Raw genomic sequence first — 8,170 nt, 5'->3', positions numbered from 1 at the left:
ATAATGCATGAACAAAACCGAAAGTTTCTGTGATGACTGCCCTTGCACTGTTCACCATGTAACTTATTCACTATGTAAGAATTTGTACTCCATGTAAGAATTTGTTCGTTATGCATCAGAAGATTGGAGACTGACGAAAATTAGGCTTGGGGTGGATTAATGATTGTGCATTGAGTATTGACCCCCCTATACAGAAATTTATTGTGGTTAACAACTATTTGATCAATAAATATGAGAGATGCCCACACACACAAAAAATATATATATATAAACACACTTCCAATTGTAAAATAAATAAGTAACCGGGATGTAATGTATAGCATAAGGAATATAGTCAAAATATTGTAACAACTTGGTATGGTGATACCTGGTACCTAGAATTATCATGTATATAAATGTTGAATCACTGTGTTGTACACCTGAAACTAATGTAATGCAATACTGTTGTCAACTACCCTTCAATAAAAATAAAAAAATAAAAGAATAAAATTAATGAATGTCAGAAATACTTCCCTGAAGACGGCAACTCTAATTCCACAAAATTTGCCAACCAACCACTGAGGAAAGTCAAATACCATGTGGGCTACTCAGAGGCAGGAAACATTAAACTATAATGAACTACCAACTAGCTCCAAGAGGAATTCAACCCTTTCAGCAACAACCTGATTTTGGATCTAAAAGTAGTGGAAGACATATAGAAACACATATATACACACACATCACAGTTCAGAATGGGGAGATTGAATTAAAATAATACTTTGAGTGAAGAAACCTATCTTTTTCATTATGAAACATTCCTTACAATGAAATAATTCCTTTTTGTTATCCTTCCTTTCTTCCATTTTCAAAGGGTAAGTACATAACATAGGAAAACAAAAGAGAGTGCCATTACCAAATCTTTATATGAAAGGAAGTTCCAAGACAAAAAATAACAGATAAAATTGATTATTAAAAAACAGAACTTCAATGCAAATCTAAAATACAAACAGAAGATATTTATTTCAGTGCTTAATTCATACATTTCAACTGACAACTAAATATTACCTGGCTTAATTAACAGTGTGAAAGAGAAGAATAAAAATAGGACAAGTGACCTTAGAGGAAACAGGTACTTAATACAATCTTATATTTTAAAATTTGCATTAATAATATGGGTGTTCATAAATAAAGATCAGGTTGATATAAAAATTAGATTCTAAGAAGCAAGTATTTATTTAATATTGGTATTATTGAAATTAACATAACATGTATACATATCTATTATATGAGGGATTTGGCTGAAGACAGTCTTCTAGAATATATAACTAAGAGATGAAATATATGAGAGAAATCTTAAGTGACATAAAAGTGGACAAATATCTATGAGACAGAATAGAAAGTACAGAAATAGAACCACATATATATGGCCACTTGATTTTCAAAACAAAATTCAGTGGTAAAGTACAGTCTTTTCAACAAATGTTGTGGGAACATTTGGGTATCCATGCGCATAAAGTGGGCTTTGATCTGCATTTTAGAACATATACAAAATTTAAGTCAAAATGGGTCATAGGTTAAAACATAAAACTGAAAGATCTAAAACTTCTGAAAATAAAAAATAGGAGAGAACCCCTGTGACTGATTTAAACAGACTTCTTAAAAACTAAATCAGAGCACCGTCCATAAAAGAAAATTTGATAAACTGAACTTCATCAAAATTAGGTTTCTTTCTAAAAAAAAAAAATACTATTAGGACAATGAATGGACAAGCCATGGGCTGGGAAAAAAATGCTAAAATTACATTTATTAAATGACTTGTATTTAGACTACATTAAGAGCTCTAAAAACTCAATTTGAAAACCAACAACTAATTTTTAAAATGGGGAAGTAATTTTGACAGTCCTACAGGAGAATTCAACACGCCACTTCCAATAATGGATAGAACAATTAGACAAAATAAATAAGGAAACAGAAGACTTCAGTGCTGTAAACCAACAGGACCTAATAGACATACATAGAACACTCAACCCAATAACAGCAGAACACACATTTTTCACAAGTACATATTGAACAGTCTCCATGATGGACCATACATTAGGGCACAAAATCAGTCACAATAAATTTAAAATGTTGAAATCATATCACTAGAAATGATAATGCTTTATCTAGTTATATTAGTAAACATACAACTGTACACTAAATATTTCTATACCAAAAGATTTCAGAGTGAGAACTAAAGGAACAGAAGAAATGATCAGTGATTGGAGAGGGAAAAAGAATTCTTCTGGAGTGATCTAGAAGTGTTGCCCAGAGAGCAAATGAAGTATTGCCTTTAAAATGACCTAATTTTATGAGCACAAAAACCTGAAGTCAATCTGAGACACTGGATAAACAGAGGAATTCACATAACAATTTATAGCACTTCAAGAAGGAATCACCCCCATATTTTGGCAATAAAGCAATTAAGCCATTTACTTTCAAAATTATTTTATTGTAGGAAATTACATTGAACTCAATTTAATTCAGTAAAAATTGAATACCACATTCTGGGAAGTAAGTTGGTATGGAGAGGTACAAATTCATGGACCCTGCCATCAAGGAACTCACAGACTTTTGAGTGAGATAAATATATATATTATATATATAAAACTATGAGTCAAAATGCAATAAGATCATTGTAAAATTAGAAAGTGGATTGGATAGCAGAGGAAACCTGTGTGAGTAAGAATGCCGTCAAATGAAAGCAACCGAACATATAAAACCAAGTTGTTTAAGCAATAAAAGGGCTGCATGAGGTCACACTACTAAAATATCTAGAGGCAGAGCAGATTTCAGATTAGGCTTGGTCCAGGAGCTCCCTGCCTCTCTAGAATGTAAGTTCCATGTGGGCAGGAGTTTTTCTGTCTTGTTTACTTCTGTGTTCACTGTCTGTTATATTGTATACAAAAGGATAGGTAGTCAAAAACTTCTTGTTGCATGGGAAAGAGGATTATGTAAGTCTAACTGGATTAAAATGGAAGGCAAAAAACTGGAATAAAGCTATATATGACACACACAAAAGTGGGTCTAACAAGATGGTATTTTACAAATAAAAGATGAGAGCAAATATTAGATAATTAGGCATGGGGTAGTGTGGCTGAGTGATCTAAGGTGCTGGATTAAGGCTACAGTCCCCTCAGGGGCATTGGGTTTGAATCCCATCACTGCCAGTGTGTTCCTTTTCTTCACAGCTTGCAGAACTGAAGTCAAAAGATAAATATCAGTCGAATGTTGGAAGACAGTGGGTGAGTAAGCAAGACGCCCCAGTTATAGTGCCCTCCTCTCTCAGGGTCTTTCTCTACCAGGAAGCGAGAACAGAAGAGAGGGTCTGGGCAAGACTGTCCTAGAGATGGGGCTCAGCCAGGATGCAATGCCCAATGGAGGGGGAAGGTGTCCCAGTTCTTGCCCACCTGAGGCAAGGATCCTTGACAACCAACTCAGAAAATTAGCTTACCACTCCAATGCTGTCATACAGTCTGAAAATCATTCCACCCCTAATCTGAACTCCTAAAAGACAATTTCATCTCTTGAACTGTAAGTAGAGTGTACTTTGGGATCTGTGGCTTGTGCATCTGGGATAGTGAATGGGTAGATTTGGGTGTACCCTGTAACCCAGGCTGAATCTAAATGTCCTTTTCTCAGTGTCTCTTCAGACTGATCACAAAAGAGAAGAAACCACCTTTAAGCAAAGGGGATCAACCTCATTTTAAGGTCTGGTGAAGGAACAGAGGTGGCCTGTGCCCTTAAAAGAATCACTAAGGAAAGCTTCAAGTTCCTGGCTGGACTCTTCATCTAGGAATCTAAGTATGATTGCATCCACTTCTGCTTAAGCAAAGTCACTTAACAATATCATGATACTCAAAGCAGGCGGCCCCACACTCACTTAGCTGAACTAGAATGAAGAGAAACAGAACAATGCTGAACTGGTCTCAATTTAAACTCATGACAGTAATCTCAAGCGCATCTGCATGAAAATCTCCCTATTTTTCTCAATCCTGTCACTGTGCCATTCTTAAAGACTACTCTCATCCCTTCTCTTGTGTCCTCAAAACAGCCAACACCGCATACATTCTCACTCTCAGCTTTCTGTTTCATTGAGAACTTTGGCAAGGTCCCAGCTACCTGCGTCTGAGTGCCTTTATGCCTCCTGTTACTGCGGATGACCTAGCCCTCCCAGGTCATACTTCAGGCCATCTTGGCCATCTGTACACTAGATACCATCCTCGATTACTTACCCAAGAGCATGCTTCCCAACAATTTCTTCTCTCATCTACTGGATCATTCCCAACAGCTTACTAATACACTGCTGTTATGATAACATTATCAAATAACAATCACAGTTCTAGGAACAAGAAGGGAATCCATACAAGGCTTGCCTTACATTCGTGGTCACACTGAGGATTCGCGTGGCTCTTCCTAGATCTATGAGTGTTATGCTAACAAGTCATGTAAAGAGAGGAAGTTCTTGTGCATGGGTGGCATTTGGGAGCAGACGTTTCTCTTCCTTCCTTAAATCCCTGCATCCCGCCTTCCCCAAAGCTCCTTGGAGGTGATGCGAGATATGCACACCTTTCATAAATCTGTGAGTACCTATTATTTGACCAGAACTGACCAGACTCTAGGTGGCCAGGCCATGTCCTCAGGAAGTTCTCTTTGTAGAAAACAAAGAGAGTCTTCGTTCAAGTAGAGTAACACTCAATTCAAAGGCCTTCCATTTGGTCTACAAACATGAGAATAATTGAGGGAGAAGGTAAGCATGAACTAGTGCGGCCCAGTAGTCATGCTACTGGATATAGGCTCCAGCCTCCTCTTCGGAGATGTGCTTCAAGACCCCCGATGCAAAATGATTCAGTGTCTTTTACATAAACAATCTGTCCTTTAATCATCTTCTGCCTACTAAAGAAAGAGGACCACAGCATACATACCTACAGATCTGTCCAGGATAACAAAGGCGTAATTTTTGAAACCGTCCCTTCGTTCTTCACAATGACTTTCTCTCAGCCTGCACTTCAGATGGTATTTTTTTTCTCTTTCACAAAATCACAGTGTCTCACCGTATTCCTTGAGAGTCAAGATGAGAACTTCCAGTGGCCTGTTCAGGTTTCCTGTAAGTCTGAAGACTGGGCTGTGCTCTGGGGTGAACTTCAACTGTCACATTCCTTTACACCTGCTCCTGTTGCCACAGAACGGTTTTACATCCTTCTGAAAAAGCAATGAATGCTCACGTACTGAACAATGGTATAAAACAATCTGCCGCAATTCCCCTGCTACTTCTCAGGGGAGAGGGAAATAGAGATAAAAAAAGAGAAAGAGAGGGGGGTGGGGAGATAAAGAGACCAAGAGAGACATGCAGACAAAGAGAGAGACAGAGAGAAAAAGGGAGGTTGAGAGCAAATGCTCAGGCACAGAGCTGGTGTGAGCCCTGAGCCTGAGGGGCAGTGGAGGCTGAAGGAAAGGAAGCAGAGAAGGAGAGGCAGTTGGGGAGGCGGCCGGCACTGGGAGGTGGGATGCTGTCTCCCTGGAGAGGCACATAAACTCACCTCCTCACACAGGCTACCGGTGTGGATTGACTTGAGCAATGAACTCTTGAACCTCAACTGGCAGCGCCTCCACCTAAGAAGTGGATCCAGGCCCAATACAGAGCATCCAGGAAGAAATGGGCTGGAATTTCACCAAGAAAGAGGGAGCTGGGCCTCAAAGGGCCAGACGGAGTTGGAGTGCAGGAGTGGGGCTGTGGAGGTGGGCGGGGAGCTCGATGCCCAGAAGAAAGTCCCTGGGAGTGGCCTTTGCTTTCTTCACTCCCGTGGGAAGGAAGCTCCAGAGACTCCAGGTACAGTTGCTGCACCTGATGGAGGAACCGCAATGGGGGTGAAGTCTATAAAGCCTCGGGGCCCAGCCTCTGCCCTCCTCTGACCACTGAATTCACAAAACTCTTTATCAGATCTGGTTCTGCGCAATTGCAGGCTGCGTGTCCCCACACGCTTTCTTCTCCTGGCCAGCTGCTCCCGGGCTCCCCACTGCAGCCTCAGCCTGCCTTCCTGTCCCAGCCATAACTCGGTTGCGCACAGCCCGAGACTGTGGAGCGCCCACGGGTCCACAAGGTCGTGCAGTCCGACAGGAGGCCTTCGGGAAGAACCTCTTGTTCGGCAGCCACGGGGAGACCCCAGCCTTGGATATCACCATCTGCAACGACCCGCGACCGGGACGAAACACAGAACTTAAGTCCTTCCTGGACATGCCGCCTGACAGATCGTGGAAATGCCGAGTCCTGGGAGCCCAGTCCTTGGTACTTTGGGGAATGGCCAGGGTGAGGGTTGCTGGGACAGGGCAGTGGCCTCCGGTGAGCAGTCCAGGCCAGTGCGTCCAGGCCAGGCCGCCTCCTTCTGCCCGGGGCGGCACAGAGAGCAGCAGCAGGGGACCTCCGAGGCACTGCCCCTCATCCCGTGCTCCCGGGTGCAGACGTGCGAGTCTCTCAGTCGAGGGGTGGCAACACACGAGTTCGAGAGTGTAGCTCCTGCTCTTGTGGGACCTCCGCTGGATGGCTGGGCACTCTTGGGGTGGCGGGCACACACCCGCTGGGATCTGAGACGTGTGCGAAGGCCGTGGAGCCAGGGCAGGCGGTCCAACCCGGACGCCGGTTTTTGCTGCCCTCTCCTTTGGTCGCAGGGCGTCTCCAGGAAGCCGCAGAGCCGTGGGCTACTTCAGGGGGCAGCCCCTCTGCCAGGGGAATCGGTGCGTGGCAAAGGGTCGCCGAGCCCCGAGACGGGCCGCGACGGGTGGTGCCTGCGGGCGCGGTCTCCCCGCCTAGCCCGGTAGCCTCTCCCCATCGCTTCCCAGTGAGTTCCAGCGCCGCGGGGGCGCCCCGGTCTGGGTGGGCTGCAGGGCGCGCGGCGGGTACGGGCCCGGGGGACTCTGGGAGGCGGGGCGCTTGTGGGCCGCGCTCCCCGAGGGCCCTCCAGCCCGCCCTGCGGTGCTGCGTGAGGGTCAGAGCTGCCCGCGCGGCGCCCGTGCGGGTGGGTTTTCCACCTCTCCTGTTCGCCGCCCGCCGTCCGCGCGCGACCCTCGCATGCGTTCGCCAGCGGCCTCCTCCTCTCCCGCTCCTCCGGCTTCCGGGCACGGATGGCTGGCTGTGATCGGCCGCGACCCCCTCCTCAGGCCGCACAGAAGGGGGCGCAGGGAGGCGACAGGTGAGAGCCTGGGCCCTGGCTTCTTGACAGCCGCCGCCCGGGATGCCCGGCCTGTGCCAAGGCCCGAAGGCGCGCGCAGGGCTTTCTCAGAGGGGACTTCTAACCGAGCCAAGGCGCGATGGACTTGGCGCGTTCCGGTGTCATGGTCTCTGCCCTTTGCTGAAAAGCTAATGACCCAGACAACTCACCAGGCGCCCTTCGATAGCTCAGCTGGTAGAGCGGAGGACTGTAGGCTAGGCCCACGTGGGCGGACATCCTTAGGTCGCTGGTTCGACTCCGGCTCGAAGGAGGTGCGGCTGACTTTTGCCCCAGCCTGAAAGGCGTATCACCTCCTACCGCCCAGTCCCACCTCTGCTTCACCGAGGGCCCGCTGGAGCGTTGCTGCAAACTCCTTCTCACAGGCCGTGTCAGCGCGAACCATACAAAACTGCAGGCGCATCACCTCCTACCGCCCAGTCCCACCTCTGCTTCACCCAAGGCCCCTGGAGCGCTGCTGCAAACTCCTTCCCACAGGCCCGTGTCAGCACGAACCATACAAAACTGCACGAGTGCTGTCGCCGGGAGACGCACACAAACCTGCGCCTGCTTCCCGACCTCCTGAGAGAGACCTGCGCCCTAAGCACAAAAAAGCCAGCCTTGCTCAGCCTGGCCAGCCAGACCTCATGGCATCTCGTGTCTTTTTCACTTGCGTTCCCTCACCCACCGCGGGCGCTCCGGACTCTGTCGACACCGCTTTGCTCGACACGGCCAGATCCCTGCCGAACAGGTGGGCTAGCAGGAGCTGCTCAAGGCAAGCCCCGGAGGCCGAAAACCGTACCATCCATTGCACGGGGTCCGGACAGCCCCAGAACCCGGCATCCTTCTGGAAAACTTTTCACTCTTGTTATTCTCTTTATCGTTTGGACCTCCTCACTGCCTTTTTCTCTGCCTCCTTGGGAACATTTCTTTGACTCTGATGCCGCGTA

The 8,170-nt window shown here is 46.4% G+C and overlaps 1 non-coding gene across 1 annotated transcript; it reads left to right on the top strand.

The window, feature by feature from the left end:
• The first annotated feature begins 7,400 nt into the window (after window positions 1–7,400).
• On the top strand, window positions 7,401–7,494 carry TRNAY-GUA (transfer RNA tyrosine (anticodon GUA)). The gene is made up of 2 exons: window positions 7,401–7,437; window positions 7,459–7,494. It is a non-coding gene; the product is annotated as a tRNA-Tyr (tRNA).
• Window positions 7,495–8,170: the final 676 nt, after the last annotated feature.

The sequence above is a fragment of the Manis pentadactyla genome, chromosome 11 (assembly GCF_030020395.1).
Source record: "Manis pentadactyla isolate mManPen7 chromosome 11, mManPen7.hap1, whole genome shotgun sequence".
NCBI lineage: Eukaryota > Metazoa > Chordata > Mammalia > Pholidota > Manidae > Manis > Manis pentadactyla.
This window is presented reverse-complemented; position numbering and strand designations above follow the sequence as displayed.